Raw genomic sequence first — 25,651 nt, forward strand, 5'->3', positions numbered from 1 at the left:
GCCGTAATAAACCTAAATAAGGTTCTTATTATTAAATAAAACACAGAAGTATTTATTGTGTGTATAACACAATATAATACAGTAACTAAGCAACATGATAATCACTAACACCAGCAGAATTTTTTCCAACGGGACGGGAGGGGCAAAAGTCCCACATAGAGTTTTTCGATTTATTGCCCTATATATATTGTTTAAATTCATAACATTTATAATTGGTAGCATATATCTTCTTACTTTTTAAAATCGCCGCTGTAGCCTATTAGTCAGAACATTCATCTCCAGACACGATGTAGAGAGAAGAGAAAGAAAGAGATATGACCAGTAGCGTAACTAATTTTACTGCGCCAGGGATCGATTAATAATCAATTTACTCATACCCGCCGCCTGCCCCAAGAATTTCAGATGCTGCGTTATATATATGGTTCTATGTCAAAAGGGCCAGACAAAAGGCGAGGAAAGGGCTCAAGGCAAAACGGGCCCACGTCAAAAGGGCCCTGCGTCAAATGGACCCGTGTCAAAACGAGACCCGCTACAAAAAGCCCGAGTCAAAAGGGACCTGGTCGAAAGATCTCCGCAACAAAGGTGAACGAGTCAAAACGGCCCCGCGTCAAATGGATCCGGCTCAAAAGGGTCCTGCGACAAAAAAGACCCGAGTCAAAAGGGTCCTGCGTCAAACTTTCCCGAGTAAAAACGGCCCCGCGTGAAAAGAGCCCAGGTCAAAAGGTATCCGGTCAAAAGAACCCGGGTAAATGTCCACCCGCGACAAAAGTTCCCGACTAAAAACGGCCCCGGGTCATGAGACCTTCACGACAAAAGGCCCTTTGCCAAAAGGGCCCGAGTCCAAACTGCCCCGCCTCAAAAGGAGCCGGGTCAAAAGGGCCCGCGACAAAGTGGCCCTGGGTCAAAAGAGGCCCGGTCAAGAGGGCCCGCTCAAAAGGGCCCGAGTGAGAACGGCTCCGCGTCAAAATGGCGTGGGTCAAAATGTCTCCGCGACAAAAGGCACGAGTCAAAACAACCCCTGGTCAAAATGATCCGGCTCAAAAGGTCTCGAGTTTAAAGGGCACTGCATCAAAAGAGCCCGGGTCAAATGGACCCCGCCTCAAAAGGTCCCGTTCCAAAACAGCCCAGCGTGAAAAAGGCATTGGTCCAATGTTCTACGCGACAAAATGACCAGATTCAAAAGGGCCCCGTGTTAAGAGGGGTAGAGTCAAAAAGGCCCTACGTCAAATGGACTCACCAAAAGGGGTACGCTACAAAAAGGCTCGGGTCAGAAGGTCCCGCGACAAAAAGACCCGAGTCAAAACGGCCCTGCATCAAACGAGCACCGAGTAAAAACGGCTCTGAGTGAAAAGAGCCCTGGTCAAAAGGGCCCGGATAAAAGGACTCCACGACAAAAGTGCCTGAGTCTAAAGGGCCCGGGTGAAAGGGTCTCCGCGAAAAAAGGGCCCCGTTTAAACGGCCCCCATCAAAAGGTCCCGGGTCAAAAGGACTCTAGTTAAAAGGGCCCTGCGTCGAAAGATCCCGAGTCAAAAGGACCCAGACTCAAAAGGGCCTTATGTCAAATGGACCCATGTCAAAACGGGCCCCGCTACAAGAAGGCCTTAGCCAAAAGGTCCGGGTCAAAAGTCTCCGCAACAAAAGTGTCCGAGTCAAACCGGCCCTGCGTCAAAGGGTCCCGGGTGAAAAGAGTCCTGCGAGAAAAAAGACAAGAGTCAAAAGGGCCCTGCGTCAAACGGGCCCGAGTAGAAACGGCCCCGAGTTACAAGAGCGCAGGTCAAAAGGGCTCGGGTAAAAGGGCTTCGCGACAAAAGGCCCTGAGTAGAAACGGCCCCGCGTCAAAATTGCCCGGGTCAAAAGGGCTCGAGTTAAAAGGGCCCTGCGTCAAAAGAGCCAGGGTCGAAAGGGCCCCACCTCAAAAGGGCCTGAGTCAAAACGGCCCAGCGTGGAAAAGCTCCGGGCGAAAGGGCCTCGCGACAAAAAGACAAGAGTCAAAAGGGCCCAGCGTCAAAATTGCCCGGTAAATACGGTCCATGTGTAAAACGCCTGAGATGAAAGCAACAGTGGAAATCAGGCATGCACAAGGGGAAAGTATCCCTTTAGTAAGTTGAAGTGTTTGTGCAAAAGAAGGAAAAATATCTGTAGTTATTAGTAACAAATAGGAAATTTGAATGATGAAATTAGTTTTGTTTGGCTGTTGATTGTTCTGCAACAATCGCTATTGCTTAAGTCGTTCTCCATTAAAGTTTGTTTGCACTTCCGACTGTCTGAGTTTGTATTCTTGATACATAGCCTAATCAAACTCTATCTATTATTGACTTTCCCCTTAGTTCTAAAATTTCATTTCTACCCCTGGATCAAAGTATAAAATGAAAAATATTCTGTGGAAAAGATTAGTATAATGTTGCTGTGAGAAGACATATGTGGATCTGTATACAGGTCATTGGGACAGAACAATAATAACGACATGTGTAGACGCACTGATTTGGAGTGGATGTTTCCTTCTGAGTACTCATATCTTTATAGGGAATATATACTTGACACAGCGTACCATTTAAATCTGCGCAGTACGTGAATTCCGCCATATTGCATATCACACAATATTGTCTTAAATGTAAAAGGTTCTGATTTTACACTTCAACCTAGGCTTGAATATTCTCCCAAATGAGAATGTGAACTCATTTTTTACACATCATCTATTTGGGACAGGGAATGCTATGTTTGACATATGTATCTAATAGAAAAAATGTTTTGTGACAGGGCAGTAACAAAGAGACGCATGAACGGAGTAAACGAAAATGTTACAATTTCGCATTGGTGTAGAAACAGCGTTAAATGATTTAATGTACATCATGGCAGCCATCTTGAATTCCGTATATTGTATACCACACAGTGGGTGATATCAATAAAACGGAGAAGTTACTCATTATTCCCTAATTTGTAGTAGTTACTCGCATTGGTATCAATAAAAAGAGAACTGAGCACTACTCGTCTCGGCTGACCTCGGAGAAGCCCCGTCCTTCTGGAGAAACCACACCTCTATTCTCGAGCCGAGTAACTATTTCGCGTTTGATATCAATAAAAATAAAAGACTCCTCTGTGATGCTAGTAACTTCTCCAAATTTGTGGAGCAAGCTAAATAGGTGACTCCGTGCGAAATATGTCAGAGTATATGATTGTTTTACTACGTAGAAAAACTTATAAACTGCATAGAAATGTTAGAAATGGAGATTACAAAAAGCATTATAAGTTTATGAAAGAAAATGTAGAGTGGTTAGCACATTTTTTAAGGAGAATCAACCGAAATTCGGGGTGGTGCACTTTCCTTCGGCTTTCCTTCGTTTACTTTCTGGTAACTGTGACTTGGAACGTACCACTGTAAACTCTTTATAATATCCACAAATGAACTTTGATTGAAGCTGTCGTTACTACTTGCCGGCGTTTAGGATACTGCGCCATAAGTTACCCACAACGAAATCACCGCCCAACAGATGGGAGAAATGAGTAACCACTTCTTTTATTGATGCGATTCAGTGCTACGTGCAGAGGAAGCGCGAGTAAACGTTCATAAATCTGGACTAGACTAGACCTGAGTAGTTGCTTGTTTTATTGATATGAAATTGAGGGAGGAGATTACTCCAGGTGTAGTTACTCCGATTCTCGAGCAGGACTTCTCAGGAGTAGTTACTTATTTTTATTGATATCACCCAATGTAGAGTGGTTAACACAACATTTTTTAAGGAGAATCAACCGAAATTCGGAGTGGTGGACTACGTAATGATGAAAAGATGCGGGTTTTCTTCAAGGGCGTCGATCCTATGGGGGCCAGGGGGCCCGGGCCCCCCAAAGCTCATGTGGGCCCCCCGATTGTATTTATGAATATCCAATATTTGGCATAATTAGAGTGCAATTTGTCTTAAAATCCTGATATATATACCTTCTGCATTTGAATGCCCCCCCCCCCCAAAATTTACAGAGAAATCGGTGCCCTTGGTTTTCTTACGTTACGTGAGTGATCCGGGATTCCAGGTCGGAATGTCAGGAGATTCTGGTGTGGCTCAAAGTACTATCTATGACTACCTGAAAATGGATTGTTTCCGGAAGTGTGCGTAAGATGCAAACAGCAAAGGCAAAGTGGCAAGAACAATATACATTTCCTGGTGCTATCGGAGCACTTGACTATACACAAGTGGCATTAAAGAAACCTAGTATTTTGGAGAGTAATACGTTAATAGGAAGAGCTATTTCGTGGCTAAGCGGTTAGCGTACATGTCTTTGGCATAGGAGACCCGCGTTCGATTCCCGGCAGGAGCTCATGTGGTTCGGATTCCACTTAATCAGTGGGTTCCGCCTCATATAGGCACGCTACTGAAAAGGACGTTAAACTAATAATCAACTCAACTCAACGTTGGGGCCGCGGTGGCTCAGTGGTAGAGCGTTCACCTATGGTGCTTGGGGTTCCGGGTTCGATCCCAGCCTCCGCCAAGTGAACTTTGTGGTGGACAAACACCGTGTGCGTGGGTTTTCTCGGGGTTCTCCCGTTTCCTCCCACTTTCTTCATTCCACCATTTCATTCATTACTCATCATCACCGTCTCCTTTAGCCTAACCGGCATAACCGCGGGACGTAAAACTCAAGGATTTCATTTCATTTCATTTCATTTTTTCAACTCAACGTTGATAGAAAGGGTGTATACATGAGAATGTATTTGTTTATGTTAAGGCGAAAGGGGACAGGTATGGTGTGGAAAACGCAATCAGATGGACGTAATTTATGACGTGAGTGGCTGGACTTTTTTTAAAAAGAAAACAAAGGAGTCAACTGTCTGATTTCGTTCTTAAAGCCAAACAATCTACAAAGACCTTGGACAACACGTGATATGCGCTTGTCGTGTTAATCTTGATATTGCTGGATTCGAATCAACATCCATCAGCTCAAACAGGTTCATTTCCATGGTTTCAGTATTACCTTCTTCTATCCCGTTTTTTTTTTCTTCTTTTTTATTTTTGTTTTATTCTCGCTCGAATATTAAAGATTCTCTTTTGAATTTGTATCTCAGTCGTAGATTTATTTGGTATTTCGTTGCATTTCACTGTAATTACCTTCAAAGTTTCGGCTTTTCTTCGTTTACTTTCTGGTAGCTGTGACTTTGAAAGTACCATTGGAAACTCTTTTATAGTACAAATGCACTTTGACTGAAACTGTTGTTGCTACCTGCCCGTTCCATGGCGTTTAGGATACTACGCCATAGGTTAAAAACAACGAAATTACCGCGCGACGGATGGAAGAAATGAGTAATCACTTCTTTTATTGATACGACTCACTACTACGCGCAGAAGAAACGCGAGTGAACGTTCATAAATCTGGAGCAGTCTAGACGTGAGTAGTGGCTGGTTTGATTGATACGAAATTGGGTGATATCAATAAAAATAAGTAACTACTCCTGAGAAGTCCTGCTCGAGAATCGGAGTAACTACACCCGGAGTAATCTCCTCCTTCAATTTCGTATCAATAAAACAAGCCACTACTCAGGTCTAGTCTGCTCCAGATTTATGAACGTTTACTCGCGCTTCCTCTGCACGTAGCGCTGAGTCGTATCAATAAAAGAAGTGATTACGCATTTCTCCCATTCATCGCGCAGTCATTTCGTTGTTTTTAACCTATGTCATAGTATCTTAAAAGCCATGAAACGGGCAAGTAGCAACGATAGCTTCAATCAAAGTGCATTTGTGGATATTGTAAAAGAGTTTCCAGTGGTACTTTCAAAGTCACAGCTACCAGAAAGTAAACGAAGGAAAGCCGAAACTTTGCAGGTAATTACAGTGAAATGCAACGAAATATCAAATACATCTACGACTCAGACACAAATTCAAAAGAGAATCTTTAATATTCGAGCGAGAATAAAACAAAAATAAAAAAGAAGAAAAAAACGGGAAAGAAGAAAGTAATACTGAAACCATGGGAATGAACCTATTTGAGCTGATGGATACTGATTCGAATCCAGCAATATCAAGATTAACACGACAAGCGCATATCACGTGTTGTCCAAGGTCGTTGTAGATTGTTTGGCTTTAAGAACGAAAGCAGACACTGGGCTCCTTTGTTTTCTTTTTTAAAAAGTCCAGCCACTCACGTCATAAATCACGTCCATCTGATTGCGTTTTCCACACCACACGTGTCCCCTTTCGCCTTGACATAAACAAAATACATTATCATTTATACACCCTATCTATCAACGTTGAGTTGAGTTGATTATTAGTTTAACGTCCTTTTCAGTAGCGTGCCTATATGAGACAGAACCCACTGATTAACGTGGAGTCCGAGCCATATGAGCTCCTGCCGGGAATCGAACGCGGGTTTCCTATGCCAAAGGCATGTACGCTAACCGCTTAGCAACGAAATAGCTCTTCCTATTAACGTATTACTCTCCAAAATACTAGGTTTCTTTAATGCCACTTGTGTATAGTCAAGTGCTCCGATAGCACCACGAAATGTATATTGTTCTTGCCACTTTGCCTTTGCTGTTTGCATATTACGCACACTTCCGGAAACAATCCATTTTCAGGTAGTCATAGACAGTACTTTGAGCCACACCAGAATCTCCTGACATTCCGACCTGGAATCCCGGATCACTCACGTAACGCAAGAAAACCAAGGGCACCGATTTCTCTGTAAATTGGGGGGGGGGGCATTCAAATGCAGAAGGTATATATATCAGGATTTTAAGACAAATTGCACTCTAATTATGCCAAATATTGTATATTCATAAATACAATCGGGGGCCCACATGAGCTTTGGGGGGCCCGGGCCCCCTGGCCCCCATAGGATCGGCGCCCTTGAAGAAAACCCGCATCTTTTCATCATTACATAATCCACCACTCTGAATTTCGGTTGATTCTCCTTAAAAAATGTTGTGTTAACCACTCTACATTGGGTGATATCAATAAAAATAAGTAACTACTCCTGAGAAGTCCTGCTCGAGAATCGGAGTAACTACACCTGGAGTAATCTCCTCCCTCAATTTCATATCAATAAAACAAGCCACTACTTAGGTCTAGTCTACTCCAGATTTATGAACGTTTACTCGCGCTTCCTCTGCACGTAGCACTGAGTCGCATCAATAAAAGTAGTGGTTACTCATTTCTCCCATCTGTTGGGCGGTCATTTCGTTGTGGGTAACTTATGGCGCAGTATCCTAAACGCCATGGAAGGGACAAGTAGTAACGACAGTTTCAATCAAAGTGCATTTGTGGATATTATAAAGAGTTTTCAGTGGTACTTTCAAAGTCACAGTTACCAGAAAGTAAACGAAGGAAAGCCGAAGCTTTGAAGGCAAGTACAGTGAAATGCAACGAAATATGAAATACATCTACAAATGAGACACAAATCCAAAAGAGTATCTTTAATATCTGAGCGATCATTAAAAAAAAAATACTGAAACCACAAACCTCTTGGAACTGATGGATGTTGATTGGAATCCAGCAATATCAAGATTAGCACGATAAGTGCATATCACGTGTTGTCCAAGATTGTTTGGCATTAAGAACGAAAGAAGACACTTGGTCCCTTTGTTTCCTATTTTTAAATAGTCCAGCCAGTCACGTCATAAAGCACGTCCATCTGATTGCGTTTTCCACACCATACGTGTCCCCTTTCACCTTGGCATAAAAAATATACATTCTCATGTATACACCCTTCCTATCAGCGTTGAGTTAAGTTGATTTTGAGTTTAATGTCCTTTTCAGTAGCGAGGCTATATGAGACGGGACCCACTGATCAACTTGGAATCCGAACCATATGAGCTCCCGCCGGGAATCGAACGCTGGTCTCTCATGTCAAAGGCATGTACGCTATGCGCTTAGCCACGAAGGAGCTCTTCCTATTAGCGTATTCGTCTTCAAAATACTAGGTTTCTTTATTGCCACGTGTGTATAGTCAAGTGCTTCGATAGCACCCGGAAATTTATATTGTTCTTGCCACTCTGCCTTTGCTGTTTGAATATTACACACACCTCCGGAAACAATCAATCTTCATATTTCGCAATAATCGCATCCATTACACTTGTAGTAGTCAAAGACACAGTACTTTGAGCCACAACAGAATCCCCTAACATTCAGACCTGGAATCCCGGATCACTCACGTAAAGCAAGAAAACCCGCATCTTTTCGTCATTACATAGTGCACCATCTCAAATTTCCGTTGATTCTCCTAAAAAATGTTGTGCTAACTACCCTACATTTTCTTTCATGAACCTGTTTTTCGTAATCTCCATTTGCAACATTTCTATGCAATTTATAAGTTTTGCTACATAGCAAAACAATCATATACTCTGCCATATTTCGCACGGAGTCACCTATTTAGCTTGCTCCACAAATTTGGAGAAGTTACTAGCATCACAGAGGAGTCTTTGATTTTTATTGATAACAAACGCGGAGTAGTTACTCGGCTCGAGAATAGAGGTGTGGTTACTTCAAAAGGGTGGGGCTTCTCCGAGGTCAGCCGAGACGACTAGTGCTCAGTTCTCTTTTTATTGATACTAATGCTAGTAACTACTTCAAAATTGGGCGTAATGAGTAACTTCTCCGTTTTATTGATATCACCCATTGAGGGAGGAGATACTCCAGCTGTAGTTACTCCGATTCACGAGCAGGACTTCTCAGGAGTAGTTACTTATTTTTATTGATATCACCCAGTATTTTCAAATAGATAGAGGTAGATGCGTGTCACATAAATTGATGCTAGAATCTTCCTACAAATTATCTTCATTATCCGTCTCAAAAGCATCGGAGTCTACTTATTTCCGTAATCCTTCGGGCGCGAAAATACGCCACTATCATAACCACGAGTTGTCCCGGTGTTATTCATACCCAAAGGTTAACTAAAAAGACGAAGTGAATCCTAACTAATTACAAGAAGGGTGTTCAAATAGCCATACACACTTCCACTGGCTAATAGAAAAAGGAGAACAAAAATAGCTACATGTTTTTTTTCCTTCTCAGTACTCATATCTTTATAGGGAATATATTCTTGACAAACATATAATTTAAATCTACGCAGTACGTGACCCGTACCCACGAAGGTGACAAATATTCGTGAAAAGTAAACAGAAGGGAGTAGTTTTATGTTGCTGTTGTGTTGTTTCCTTCCGTCGCAGGAGCTGACCTTGGTAGGTGCGAGGCAACCAAGACCAAAGTTGTCTCCCTGACTGAACGCCTTGTAACAAGAGAGCAACTATAGTTGTCCATGGGTCTCACGTCTCATAGTTCTAAGTATTTGCAGCTATACAGCGAGCTGTGTGCGTTCTGTGCCACTCTATGTCCCCCAGCTGTGGCTGTTTGCGAAAATATTGTTTGATTTTCATTGGGGTAAGGCAAGAAGCCCTTCACCGTAGCGAGTGACGTCACACAAAGTAGTGATAGGCAGGCGCACAATGTGCTGCGTGGAGACACCTAGCTCAACACGAGAGTTTTTTTTAAAGAAACAAGCCGTTTTACAGACATTTTTGTAAATCATGATATATATATATATATATACAGGATGTTTCAAAACAACACCGACAACGTTTGGAAGGTGATTCCTGACACCAAGATAAGACAAAAAGTATAGACCAACCTAGGTGCACAAATGCTTCCTTTCGGAGTTATAGGCTGTCGAAAACATGAAAAAAAGAACTTTAATGGTCCATAGCCCCAAACCTATGGGACCTACTCGGGTCAAGACTTCACTTAGGAACTAGCGTGTACTCTATCCAAAAATACATGTTTTAGAATCGTGCGGTACTTCCGCAACAAATTTTATAGAAGGAATTTGGCTACGGGCATATAATTTGAAACACTCACCAACAACCTCTATAAAAAATGTCGCGGAAGTACCGCAGGATTCTGAAACATGGATATTTGGATAGTGCACATATTAGATCCTAAGTTAAGTCTTGACCCGACTACGGTAGGTCCCATAGCTTTAGACCTTTAAATTTCATTTTTTCGCGTTTTCGGCAGTCTATAACTCAAAGGAAGCATTTGTGCACACAGGTTGGTCTATACTTTTTGTCTTATCTTAGTGTCAGGAATCAGCTCCCGAACGTTCTCGGTGTTGTTTTGAAACACCATGTATATAGTAATTTTGAATGATACGCACCAAGTGTTAAGAAGATATATATATGTATATAGAACTTAAATCCTATCACATTAAAATTGTTATTGTCCGCAGAATAATGGTAATAGAAAACATACGTATTATATATATAAAAAAAATTCTTAGAAATTATATTTCTGACAAAAATTTCAAGAGGATAATAGGTTAGTAGGATTTATAACTACGGATTCTTCTAAAATCTTTGCATCATGCTAGATCGCATAGAGAATTTTTCGTTTAAATAAAACATATCTGATTAGAAAGAGATTATACCTCAAAGAGAAATATTTAAATTCAGTTTAACTTTTAAATACTTGACGAATCAAGCAAATGGAAACAAGTGGCATGAAAGGTAACTGAGAAATTTAGTATTTGGAGAAGCAAAAAAGTAATGTGCAGGATACAGAAATTTCTAGCGTCGTCTCGGAAACGAGACGAGAAGTGTATGTTCTAATAAGTTAAGACAAGAGGTGTATGTCCAAGTTAGAGACGAGACGAGAAATGACAATTCTTGTCTCATGGGCAACCATTCACTGAAGTCTTAGATGCCAGTGTTTTATTATTACATAATTCATAGTAAAAGTTCATAAATTATAACAGTGGTTGTACGAACACAATGAAGAGTAAAATGAAATCTTTCAGTTTTACGTCCCACGATTATGCCGGTTACGCTAGAGGTGACGGTGATGATGAGAAATGAATGAAATGATGAAATGAAGAATGGGAGGAAACGGGAGAACCCCGAGAAAACCCATGAGCACAGACAATGAAGAGTATTTATCAACATTTTAAGATACGTAAGTTATTACATAATATACTTCAATACTAAATATGATTTAAATATTGATATATTACACTCTTAGTGGAACTCTCGTAACTCGGAAGCATTCTCATAATTTCTCATAATTTATAAAACGAGAAGAGAAATAATTCTTCGAAAATCAAAACGAGACGAGAATCCAACACTTAATTTAAGAGACGACAGGAGAAAACTTTATTTTTCGTCTCGTCTCGTGCGGGACAGTACACAAACGTTCAAATCAAGTCTTCCGTGTCACTAAGGAGGAAGAAGATTGATGGCTCAGTAGTACAGCCTTTAAATTTGATGTGAGAACCATAATTCAATCCCAAATATAGTATGTTCCTCACGAGAAAGACGAGAAATAAGATTTTCTCGTCTCATCAATTTTTATAGAATTCTCGTCTCGTCTCGATTTTCGAAGACGATTATTTCTCTTTCGTCTCGATAATCTAAAAAGTTTTTCCCGTCTCCTCTTGTCTCGTAAAGTAGTTTCTGGTCTCGATTTAGAAGAAATATTCTGCTAATTTTTATGTCGCTTGATGGCAATTGAAGAGAGTACTACAAATCTGTTTTGAGATCAGCCCTATGTAATGGGGAGAGAGACGAAACCAAATCAAACAATAATGAATTTTAGCTTTCTTCTTGAGAACCGAGATTATATGAGACGTAGATGGTAGATCTACAGTTTAAAGTGGAACTCGAACTCGAGCTCTCATACAGAAAAGGCTCATGAGCTAGTTGTTAAGAGCAACAGTTACGGCTACGATAATAACATGTATATATATATATATATATATATATATATATATATGAGTGATTAACGCGGACCACGTGTTCATAATCATTACATAATGTGGAATTATATATACAAAGTTGTCACATTATAATCACACTTTTTTTTTTGTCTTTACACTGTGGAGTATGCAACGGAAGTTTTGGGATTTAACTTCTCGTAAGATATTATGTAAAAATAAATATGTATTATGTTAGGATATATACAGTGGTGTGTAATGCTAGAATTTTTGGTAGGTATACGCTCCATTGTTTTCAAAAGTACAGCGTATACGCAAGACTCCTTGGCGTGTACGCACCCCAACATACGCTCATTCTTTCGTAAATTTAAGGTGAGTATACGCTGGATTATAAAATTTTTAGGTAAGTATACTCCCCATTACATCCCTGGATATATATTCAAAACTCACACTTTGTATTTCATTATTGAACTTACTGTAATATGAACTTCTAACTTTATTATATACAGTATGTTACCTACCTGTCTTTCTTTTCCGTCTTACTCTTATAAGTTCTCCTAGTAGAAGTTGCATACACAAGATTCGTTCGCGATGCCCTTCCACTTTTCATGCCCTAACACGTTTGTAATACCCCCAATGAAATGAAATGAAATCTTTGAGTTTTACGTCCCACGGTTATGCCGGTTAGGCTAAAGGAGACTGTGGTGATGAATAATGAATGAAATGGTGGAATGAAGAAAGTGGGAGGAAACGGGAGAACCCCCAAGAAAACCACGCACACGGTGTTTGTCCACCACAAAGTTCACTTGGCGGGGTCTGGGATCGAACCCGGGACCCCAAGCACCAGAGGTGAACGCTCTACCACTGAGCCACCGCGGCCCCCTCGTGATATATATACTAGTGCGTTATATTCAGCTGCTGCGTTATATATATATATATACAAACAGTATATAAAATTATTTTTATTAAGAAATCTAAGTTTTTACTTATCTTTTTCCTAAGTTATCACTACATACTTAGCTCGTAACTACTATCGTGGGGTCAAATTTGACCTAGCACATTTCTAGCTGTGGACAAAATATATATATTTTGTTTCACTGTGGTTTCAGTCGTCTATTCTCAGTTGACCTTGCTAGGGGGCCGCGGTGGCTCAGTCGTAGAGCGTTCACCTCTGGTGCATGGGGTCCTGGGTTCGATCCGAGCCCACGCAAAGTGAACCTTGTGCTGGATAAGCACCGTGTGCGTGGGTTTTCTCGGTGTCCTCCCATTTCTTTCCACTTTCTTCATTCCACCATTTCATTTATTTCTCATAATCACTGTCTCCTTTATCCTAGCCGGCATAATCGTGGGACGTAAAACTTAATGGAGGCAATTTTCAGTTGATCTTGAGATCTCGTAGCGACTAGGTGTTCGTGTCCATGCGCTTAGTTGTTTCGATGTTTTCGGACCTCTGGGGTCGAAATTTTCTCCAGGATAGTACTTGCGCTATCTGTTTTCTGCATTACATTTTTTCTGTGGTTTTCTTGGGGAGTGTTACGAAGGTGTGCAGAACTCCGAACTAGCAGATCGTGCAGAAGGTGGTTTCTTGCAATTTTCTACAGAATATTGGACGTTGCATGCTTAAATATTCTTGTTTTTTACCATCTTTCCAAAGAACCAAGAAGGCTTCAGAGGCGAGACTTCATGAGGAGTATTCGGATGACTCTCATTCAAGATCACCTAAAATTAAGGGGCGAATGCGAGACACTTTCTCGTAGGCTTCGGCAGTCATTGTTACGACTAACTGGTGGGAACATCAATGAAGACCGTCCGCAGACAGATTCTCCAGCTAAAAGGAGGAGATGTGCTATTTGTCCTCGAATTGATGTCAAAAAAAAAAAGTCCTTGGATTTGTTCTGTGTGTAACCGAAATGTGCACAAGGGTCATTCAAGAAAAAACACTATATGTACTGACTGTCAGTAGAACAACTAAAATGTCTTTATTTGTTCTGTATCTAACGGATATGTGATTAAGACACATTTAGGGGTCTTCCAACATATTACGTAACGCGGGAAAGGTGGATAGGGTTCGGCCTTGCGTTACGAAGCCTGACAAGGGGGCAGGAGGGGATTTAGGTCTTTGTTACGTTACACTTTTTTCTGCTGTAATTTTTATTTTTATTCTCAGATTTATATGCAATCTTTTAAACAAATAATTTTATTCAGTCTTTTCTTTTTTTATAAATTAGCTAGAATACTCGTCTTCATACGGGGAGAATACGTTTCATGTTGGATATAAATAGAACCAAAACTGTCACCGTCAACTTACGGACTCCACAAACTATGGATTCGACACAAATATAAGTCATTTTTGATCATTTTTATATACATCTCCCCTTCCCCAAGTTGCATGGCTAAATTTTAATTTAAACGGCATCGAAAGTGTTACTGTTCATCTCAGCGACCCCAAACACCATGGAATCATACAGAAGAGATTCGAAGACGCACTAGACACCAGCATAAATGGTGGAGAAACCTGCATGTATTACAATACAATAAAACTCCGTTTTGTGGCTATCGCAGCATTGGATTTAGGGAACATGCTTTTTCGGAGTTAGTTGTTAGTGATCGTAACCACCGCCTGAAAATGCCCTCATGTTCCCACTCGTATTGCTATTTTTAAGAATGTTATCTGAAACCTTTGATTCGAATCATTACTCACTCTATTCTTCTAAGGGGTTTTGCATGGGAAACAGAAGCAATTCTTTTTCGTGAAATTATATTTTCCGCGATGGAACGATCCAGGATTTGTAGATCAAAATAAGATATTAAAAACCTAATTCGTACTATTTTTTTATTTTTGAATTTGAATATTTCTGAAGAAATTGAGTTTATTCGCATTCTCGCACTGATTTAGGACAAGAAGAATATGAAAAGAGGTAAACTTAAGTCCGAAGTCCAAAAAAGATGCTCGAAAGCTTGTTCACAAACGAGATGTCCCTCCTCCTCCACATTCACAGCCACTTCGAATCTGTGGTCGACGAGGAAGAGAACTTTGCATCGTCGACACTGGCGAACTTCAAATGCACGAAACATCATGGATCCCTGAAAAAGAGGTCAATGTTAGTTCTTTAGATCCTGTTCCACCTTCATCTTCCTTGTTAGTATTTCCTCATTGTCATCATCTGACCGAAAAGGATAGGTGTGATCTCCTTGGGAAAACGACAGTATGCAGTTTTGAAGAATTAGGATTGTTAATTAAGCAATCTTATGGGGTTAAAATATGATTATCATCCTACAATTTTCTAATACGTACCGGTATTTGATTTATTGGCGAAAAACACTACAAATATATTCAGAATAAAAGCATTTTGTAATAAAAGTTCTCCCATTAAAAATAGTGTTTTATGATAATAGCTCCCAAAATAAGCAAGATTGGTGAAAAACAAAAATACAAAGGTGTTATGTAACGAACGGGGGAGGGGTTCAGCCTTGCGTTACGAAGTGTGACAAGGGGAAGGGAGGGGGTAAATTTGGTCAAAAATAGCGTTATGTAATATGTGGACGGTCCCTTAAGACTAATCATTGTGTGTATTGATAGGTAGCCAATCAGGCCCGTAGCCAGCCCAAAAATATGAGGGGGCGGTAGAAGTTAGGGGGGTGATCCAACCATATGATAGTTCATCACTATATTATAGTAGTTCATTTGCAAGCCTACCGTGAATATTTTAGGGGGACAGTAAAACTTTAGAGGAGCCCGGTCCCCTAGTCCCCATGTGGGTACGGGCCTATAGCCAAGCAACTGATGAAACAAAAAAGCATCAATTATCAGTTTTTTTAAATGACAAGTTACATTTTCTCAGCACTAATAATTGAATGCTTTCCTTATATGAAAATAAGTTTATTTTCATACTTTGTTTACTATCGCCTTGGTGAAAGGGGGATCGTACAAGCTTATTTACGTCTCTCGTTTACACTAATTTTGAACTAGAAATTTTCCCAATCATCCCTTCCACCGGGAAGTATACGCATGTTTTGCCAACTTTCCCCTGAGCTTGGGAAAGACTCAAGCGGAAGAGTTGGTGGCAACGTGTTTGGCTGCGTCCGAACTATCCGAATATAAAAATTAGTAAATAAAAATATCGACTTAAACCGTTCTTATCTAACTGGAAGTTTGGCGCGAGGGATAGTTCACTACATAAATATAATTAAAATCATGTACATTCCGCAACCTGTTCTCGCGTCTCTGTTCAGCACTAAAAACAATCACAAAAAAAAAGTAATATCTGGCAAACAATTGAAACACTGGGACTTAGATATCAATCGTTCATATTTAACAGAAAGCAAAATTAATAACTTTACATGCACTGGTTTTACACGGGAAGTTTGAATACTGACATATATCTGAGCTGGAATGAACAATAAGTATTAATCATTTACATCACTAAAACAACACTCTCATCAATGACATCAAATAAACAATAATTTTTCAAAATAGTACTTTGGAATTCCCTATCTAGCTAAACAACATGTAAAAAAAAATAGAACTGAAAATGTTTACATAATATAATTATACGCATGCGTTTTAATGGATTGTGACCGTTTGCGTTGTAAGTTTACGTTTGTTATCAATTTTTTTTTCCTTTTTTTTTTTTTTTTTTAATTCGAAGTTCACTATTTAATGGCAATACGAGATACCTGGCGGGTAAAACACAATCCCAAAGCTAGAATCACTTCTGCATTCCGTCGATGAGTTCCTGAATTAGGCAAACTTGATGTCAATGCTCGCGAAGCTTATTTTCCTGATTGCTCCTATTATTTTAATTCACATTTACTTACATCACATTGTCCTCAAAAATGGCGTGGCCACCTTGTCGTTCCTCTGGACTTGCAGAGCTCTAATGGAACCAATTGCATAAATTTCGAGTCTTCTTGTTTAATATGACGATCGTTACTTCCAGAAATCATTTACACACGTTAAACCTTTTTTATACATATTGTTCAAATCACGATGCTTTTAATAAAATGAAGTTTCACTGAAAAACTGTGTCATTGAATCGGGTCGCGTCACGCATCCATTGGGTCCTCTTTCCCGATTGCTGAGCGTCCCTCCTGAACACACAAAGCATGTGTACAGAATGCACTTAGGACGTAACATAGTTTCCGATTGGTCAGTCATTGAAAAGTCGTCCAATCACCAGTCACTTTAGAAAATCACCGGAAGTACGAAATAGTCTAGTAGCTTCTAGAACTTTCTCGAAGCTGTTCAACCGGAAGTTTCAACATCTTTGAGACAAAGAATCTCTGCTTTGCACACACACACATTCACAAGAAAAGTCAGTTTGTGGCGTCGAAGAGAAGTCATGTGCTGAACAAGCATGTATAGAGTTGCCAACTACTATGTTTTATCACCAAAAGTCAATTATAAATTTAATAAACTATACGCATTAATTTTTCTTGCTGTCGGTGGTCGATAGCAAATGGCGCCCACAGAGAATTGGCAATATTGTATCGACAAAATTGCCAAAGGACCCTGAGTGTTTACATCTGGTCCTTAATTTTGATGCACCCTGTATATGGTTTGATTTTACTGTTTCATGATAATGGTGAACACAATGTTTCCTTGTGGGGACGAACATAATAACGCTATATAGGAGCAACTTGGGGTAAATGTGAAACATTAGCATTATAATTTGGAGGAACTATTCACTGTTGTAGGAGCATTATTTACAAAGCACTAGTACCACCATTTTGCACTATTTTGTATGCTTTGCTATTATTTTAAGTGATAGGTCTTTACACCTGTATGTTCGGTCACTTTTTTTTTTTTCGGTCACTTTTTATACAATTATGAAGACATGTTTTCTGTCTTTTAATGTCTTTTCATTAAAATATGTAATTTTCTACCATTTTGTTAATTTTCACTCGATATTCTAAACTATGGTTTCTCACCGTGTGCTTATGTTTTATGAACATTCACTACTAACAAAATCTATTCACCACAGCATTACAAAAAAAGTTATTCAACAAGTATACAAGTCCCATTTGGGTAAAAATTTAAGATTATATGAAAAGAAATATTCTTTCTACCTAACGAAATTATACGTGACATTTTTTTTTTTTTTTTTTTTTAACTGGAAACGTATCGGAAACGGATTCGGAATTCGGAAATTAAAATGGAATCAATAACAGAATCGAATTTGTGCATTGCTTTACAATAGATAAACCTCAATACTTATTGGCTACAAACAAGTTTTGAAAAACTCCTTTCTTTTTTTTTTTTTTTTTCACAAACAGTACGGATATCTTTTTCGAGCATTTCAAAAGAAATCAATACAGTCTAAAATGAAAAATATTATCAATGTAATAATCTTTGTCATTACAATTTAACATTATTAAACTAAAAAAAAAATCTTTCACTTATCAGTTTGGTGGGACAAAAATTCAACAATCCTAAAAGTTATATTTCACAATAGATCTTATTCTCATATGTTCTATCAAGTGGTTTAAGATTTGAGAGGATCTTTAGAACAAAAATTTGTTCTTAACAATGTTTAACTATTCTGTAACAATATGACGGCATCCATTAAGGCTACATAACTGTTCATGTATTTAAGAAATATCATCTCTAACGTTTTTCTTATTAACACATTTTTATCACATCCCCATTTAATTACATCGAGGGCACAACGTCAACCTCGGTAAACAACATTTTTATAAGACCATTTCATCGCTACTACTATCAGAGTATAGCCTTGCTACTGCTATCAGAGCATAGCCTGATTTTATTATAACATCTCTATTCCAGACGTACTTTGTCAACAGGGTACGCAAAAATATATATATATCCGCAATATTTCTTGAACCCATTTGCAAACATCGTTATATATTCGCCTTATGCCTCAGATAATTTGTTACCTATTATTATTCTTGTGCAATCATTGACCTCTCATATTCGTTACAATTACCGCTCGTACTTCTCGATAATCAAAATAAACTTAGAATACAAACTGATTTTATTCCCACTAAAACAAATGATTGTTGACTATGTTAACGAAAAGAAATTATTTATATATTCTTTCCCCTTTTTTTTTTTGTTCAAATTAGTATTCTTACTTTTAGACAAATTTACTTTAGAATTAGCGCCAAAAGTTTGAAAATGTATCTGTGTGTCTCCGTTACCTCCCATTTTTTTTTTTTTTTTTTTAATCGATAACCAAAATAATGAAGTAAAAATGTAAAAGTTCGATAAGAAAAAGAACATCTAATTCAATAGTATCTGCATAATTATTGAACTGAACTATATTTCGGGCATTACTAACTAACCTTCTTCAGTGACTTGCTTACATATGTTTCTTCGATATATTTACTAATAAACATCACATTTATCTAAGGACCTAAAAATATGAACCAACACATAATATGACATTGATTATTAGAACTACTATAGCACATTTCGTAAAATTATTATAATGTTTTATAAAAGTTATTAAAACATTTTATAAAAATCTTTAGTTATTAAAATAAACAAGATTTTCTTTCGTATAAAAGGCATATTGCTTGTGCCTTTGGTCTTAACTATCGTAAATAAAAATAAAAATGTGAAAAATGTGTATCAAAGCTAATTCCCTAAATAACTCGGCTATTTATTACTTAATACGTGAACGTTTTATTAAAAAAAATGTTAACCTACTTAATTGGAATATTGTATGTATCATTACGACTAAATTACACGTAATACAAATTATATTGAAAGACTGAAAAATTAGTATATTATATTAAAGTTCAACAAAATTTACTGTAATGTGCATTTCTGTGTATGTATATATATGAGTTTATATATATTTTTTTTCATACAGTAAAACACAGTAACTTTTAAACTATGAATGCAAAATTTGTGAAACCTTACAAAAAAAAAACCTAACATGTGAACATAAAATGGTATATGATTAAATCCAAATCCTATATTTATTCACTAAATATGCAAAGTAAATATACTCAAAAAGACTTACAAAGTTTGACATTACTAATGATTTCTGTATGCAATACGTGATATTTGAATCTTATTATTATTATTGTTATTTTATATCTTGTTCCTTACGTATCAGATAATTGAACTATTCATATACAAGCTTGCTTTGCGTAACTTAACTAATAAACTATCAAACATTGGGGTACATATGTACAAGTATGAGTGAAACGGCGATTAAGCCTGACGTAGCGCTACCCTGTGTGTCATTGGTTGACAAAACAGGTCGTAAGCCATTAATTAAACAAAAATATAGGTTAATGATTTGATCCCGAAGATCAATGAGCGCTGGCTTACTAGTTTCTCATAGCTAGAGTGTGCGGGATCGCTGAACTTCCCGACGATTTGCATAAATCGCTCTTGCACTAAATCCAAATCCCATCCCAGCTGAATGCTTCAAGCATTACAGCTATGTCATAATCGGGTAAATCATTCCAACCCCAATTGGACTGTCAGTATCTAGACCTATAGAAGGTATTTCGAGAAAATAAAGACATGAAAAGGACAAGAAGAATACCCTGGGGGGGGGGAAAGTTCGATACTACAGTCCCGCATCTCAATATCATCAACCATTTATTAATTATTAATAATTTTGGCCCGCTCCTACCTACAAAATTAGTAGGTTTACAACACATTCTCTTAAGGAACGCTGGCCGATATTAAAAATTGTGCGGCCTCACTGGCAAAGTGCACTTATCAAATCCGGGCATATAGTCACATTCGAGATTAAAGTCATAATCGAGTGTATCATCCACCAATCTAACATTACAATATGGTCACCTTCGAGATTAAAGTCACAATCGAGTGTATCATCCACCAACCTAACATTACAATAATTCATGACGTAAAATGACAATTTTCCAGTAGACTGATAGAATTACAGATACGTAAGATAACGCTAATCGGCTTCCAGCACAAACGTGTCATGCTTAATTTTTCCATTTTTTTTTTCAATGTGGAGAAATAAAGAATAAGATGGTAATAATCTCAACGAAACAAGTAAATGAGGCCAACATTACGAGCCTGACTATGATTATCAGTGGGTTGAAAATGTTCAATTAAGAACCAACAGACTCTTTTCATAGAAGGAAGATTAAAAAGAACGGAAATTGGAAAATTTTCACATCCTGAATTAATTGTTACATTTAACAACCATCATTAAAAAAAAATTAAAATGACATATCCATGATTTACTTGATTCTACTTTAAACAATTATTATTCACATTTTTCATTTCCGAGAATAAATTTCTTTTTAAAATTTAAAATAAAACTTATCAAATTTTGTTTAAAGTTACCGACATCAATGAATTTCAAGGTTGATAATATTTTTGATTATTACGGCCAATCTATATATATATTATATATATCTTTCATTTTTATAAACCAATTTTATTACAATTCCAATTTTATGATCCAAATTTATTGTAGGTAATTACTACCTAATTAAAAAAAAACATTTTTATATGTTGATACCAAATTGTATCGGTGATTATTGGGTCCATCGCATCCATAAAATAATATAACGATCCTTTGCGAATGATGACATTATCACATTTTATATTTACATAAAAATAATGTATTATTTTATTTTATGAATACGATGCACCCCGAAGAAAAGAAGAAGGAATCGGTTTGATTAAAATCCAAACAGTTACAATTTAGTGTTTTACTCGAGTCAATGAAAAATGAACATCTGATAAAATATAAAATTTTAAGCGTCAAACTAGATATCTTGTCCTTAAATATATATATTAAATGTCACAGACCGAAAGGGAATTTTGAAGTGTGTGTGTCTAAAGGCCAAATTCACACACTAGCTGAGGGCCCAACCGGATGCCAACCCGATTTCGTCACTGTAATTTTGAAAGAGAATAGTAGTGACGCCTCTAAGGGTTAGATTGCATTCTGACCTCTTCATTCTTCTTATTTTATAACGTTATTACTTTTGAATTTTACTAAACCTTAAACTTTATTAATGTGATAATAAATACCTATTGACTTTGTGTAATAATTATTCATATGAATCAATTTGTGATCAAGTTTAACAGTTTCAACCTTGTTTTGTATTATTATTTTTTTTTCAATCACATTTAATAATATTTTTAGAATTTTGACACTACAATGTATAACCAATTCAATTTCGTGGGTTTACTGTACTCTTACATATATTCAATGACAAAGACAATCATCGACGAACGAACACATTATTTTTTTTTTTTTTTTTCAAGACATGTTTCAAAATACAATTGTGTTTACATATTTCCGCCAACAAAGTAAACAACGGAAATGTTTGCGAATAATCTTAAATGTGCATGTACTCACATTTGTGATATACGTTCTCTAAAGATCCTATCAGAGTCTCTAAGAGTACCTAAGCAATCTCTAAAATTCCTATTAATGACTTTAAACAGGGTTAACAGGTTTTCAAATCCACATTTCTTTTAATATTATGGTAATAAAACAACACAAAATGATATAGGTGAAACTTTATTCAGACCTCCTCTCCTTTTATCCTGAAATGAACACAAATACCCAAACAAATCATTTAAAATTTCGTGAGTGTGGTAGCGTCCACACGAAATAGTAATGGTTGGAAAATGGGTGGTGGTTATAAAATTTTGAATCAAAATACATTCGCGAACTAATTTCAGTTTATCTTTACCTCTCTTTTTCCGTAATCATCCTTCCTGGATCCCTTTTCTTTCTCCTGGTCATCCTCAATTGGAATTAATCCTGAAATAAAATTTTATTAAGCACATATTTATTATGTCACGTACCTGTTGTAATGGTGAGAAATATGGCTGGCTGGATGGATGGTCTTCTTTGGTAAGCTGTAAGAGAAATCCCTAAACATACGGATTGGTGGGGTTCCTGACTTTTTTCTTTCTTTTTTTTTTTTTTCAACGGAGCAATTGTAATCCACTGGAAAAATTAGTCATAACCGCTTTAACACACTCGTCAGACCATTCAATGGAGTCTTTGCAATAATGCGTGACATACAAATCACCCAACTTACGTAAAAAGTATTCTAAGCGATCACAGTGTTGTAACTTAACACAATTCTGTTTTAACAATGTTTCGGGGTTACCCTCATTAGTTTCATCCGGCTGATTAACAATATCCACTTCTGGGTACAGCAATGGTAATGACTTTTCATGTGTTGATGGATGGTAAGGAGCATCTTTGAGTTTAGCTACTTGTTCTTCTGGTAAATGTTTTCTGGCCATGAGAATCCAAGTATTGTAAGTCTTTGGGGTGGGGTTCCAAATTCTTACTCTGTCCATGAAATGAAAACCGATACTTTGACCATTGTACGGATCCCATAACTCTACAGCGCGATCGTTACTGGTAACTGAAGTACAAACATACGGCCCTCGGAATATTTCAAAGAACTTTGCTATTTCCTTCTTAACAAGACTGCTTACATTTCGTTGCCTAACAAACACTAGATCTCCCTTAACAACGAGTCTCTTTCCCTGTTGGGCTTGATTCCATTTTTCATTACGTATGGCAATCTTTCGTTTTCTACGTAAATCGGCCATAACAAGTTTATTGCTCCAATTAATCGAATCTTCAGGCGTAATCGCCTCCTGTACATTTATACCAAAATGTGTGAATATGGGTCGTGAGGAATTGATATTTAAATGCAAACTGGCAGGAGAAACACCAAGACTCTGGGAAATAGAATAATTATACAACAATACTGCTTGGGTCAGATATTCAGCCCACTCCTTGTGAGATGACGAACACAAAGTTCTGAGGGTTTGCACTAGATTCTTATTAACGTTTTCCACTAACGATGCCATAGGATGGTATGGGGTAGTATGACGAACAACTACATTATACTTTTTCATAGCCTTCAAAAACGGTTTCGAATGAAACACAGCTGCATTGTCAGTAATAATTACTCGCACCAATCCTAACATGGGGAAATAAAATTCTTCCAAACACCTTACTACAGCCTTCGCTGTTGACGTGCGCAATGCAAACGCAGTACAATACCGGGTATAAAGATCCATTATTACCAAAGCGAATCTTTTCTGAGTTTGGCCAGTGGGATAACTTCCTAAAAAGTCTATGCTAATTGCGTCACGAGTTGCATTTACTGGTATGGTATGCATCAATTTAGCAGGTGGATGTTGGTCTGGTTTCATACGTTGGCAGGTAATACAATCGCGAATGAAGTTTTTAACAGCTGTTCGCAATCCCTTCCAATGAAACGCTTTTGAAATTATAGAAAAAGTCCTTTCAACGCCTGGATGGTGAATGTCGGTATGGTACGCAACTAAAATGTTCTGGGTAAGTGCTGGAGGAACACAAATTTTCCATTGATCTGGCTGGTGAAAATCTCGAACTAATAAGATATGATTATCCAATTTATAAAACTTTTTCCACGATCTACCATTTTTATATTCAGTCTCGTCTACTGTACCCTCTAAAACAGCAATAACGTTGGCGTAATCGGAACATTCACGTTGGAGTGCGGCTAATCTTTCAGGTGTTATGTTCATAACTTCTTCCTGTAACACTTGGAAAGTGTGAACCTTCAGTAGGCGGTGTTCATGGGTGGGGAACAGCCTACTCAACGTATCGCTTATAGTGTTTTCAGAGCCTGGTATATATTGTACCTCGTAACTTAATTCTTGCAGTTCAACGGCCCATCTGAGCAAACGATTATTCCAAGGTTTGACACGATCTAAATATGACAAAGCACGATGATCCGTGACAATGATTACATGATTGCCCAACAACATTGATTTCCATTTTCTAATTGCAAAAATGACCCCAAGACACTCAGCTTCTGTGGATGAATATTTCTGTTCGGTAGGTGTTAACGTTCTACTTATACATTGTATGATACGTTTTTCGTCGCCGTGTTTTTGCCAGAGGACACTTCCTATTCCGGATTGTGCAGCATCAGATTGCACATAAAAATCTTTTGTGAAATCTGGATGAGCTAACATGATGTTGTTACAAATATCCTGCTTGATTTGATTAAATGCCATTTCACATTGTTCGCTCCATTGCCATTTCTTTTTCTGTTTCAACAAATCATATAATGGAGCGGCTTTCATAGCAAAGTTGGGAACAAATGACCTAGACCAAGAGAACAACCCTAATACTGAGCGCAAAGTTTTAATGTTGGTTGGTTTTGGTAAGTCTCGCACAGCTGTTATACTACGTTCGTCTTTCCGGATACCTTCCTTGCTAACTACATATCCTAAAAATGGGACTTCGTTGGCACAAAACAAACATTTGTCTATGTTTAACGTGATTCCGTGTTCCTCGAATTTCTGAAATACTTCATCTAACAATTGTAAGTGTTCTTCAAAACTGTTGGACATTACTAAATTATCATCTACGTATCGAATGATTTTACTATGTAACTCGGGTCCCAAGACATGTGCCATCATCGCGTTCAAAGCAGATGATCCATTTCGATATCCAAATGCCACTCGCTGATATTGATAACATAAACCTTCGAAATTAAAAGCAAAATATGGTTGGGAATCCGGATGAAGTTCAGTCTGCAGATAACTTTGTTGTAAATCAATAACCGTGGTAAATTTCTTTCCTTGCAATTTCGCGAGTAAATCTTCAATGCGCTCTGGCCTAACCTGTCGTAATACGGAATGCCCATTCACCATGCGTAAATCGACACAAAGGCGGAATTGATTATTCTTTTTAGGTACTACTAAGAGTGGGTTACTATGTACACTTTGGCTTGGTTTTATGATTTGCAACTCAAGTAATTTTTGAAGTTCGTTCCTAACGAATGGAATGGCCTTATAAGGGATAGGATATTGTTTTCTTACCAATGCTTCCGTAGTGTTAATTTCTGCCTGGTATACAAATCCTTTACATTTCCCGGGGTAGTTAGTGAATATTTCCCTGTATTTAAATAACAAGTCTAACAACTGATTTCGCTGTGACTGAGTTAACCCATCTGCCCTCTG

General features: G+C 37.9%; 1 protein-coding gene and 1 long non-coding RNA gene across 2 annotated transcripts in view; one reads left to right on the plus strand and one right to left on the minus strand.

Moving 5' to 3' along the window:
* LOC145676060 (uncharacterized) overlaps positions 1 to 25,651 on the plus strand; it is a 1,660,834-nt gene that overhangs the window by 1,436,966 nt on the left and 198,217 nt on the right. The gene's annotated exons all lie outside the window — the stretch shown is intronic.
* Positions 16,193 to 21,683, minus strand: LOC145676098 (uncharacterized). Its single transcript, XR_014129285.1, has 2 exons — positions 20,515 to 21,683; positions 16,193 to 20,452 (listed from the first exon to the last, which is right to left on the minus strand). It is a non-coding gene; the product is annotated as an uncharacterized LOC145676098 (long non-coding RNA).

Source organism: Thermobia domestica, chromosome 18, assembly GCF_964235325.1.
Source record: "Thermobia domestica chromosome 18, izTheDome1.hap1.1, whole genome shotgun sequence".
Lineage (NCBI taxonomy): Eukaryota > Metazoa > Arthropoda > Insecta > Zygentoma > Lepismatidae > Thermobia > Thermobia domestica.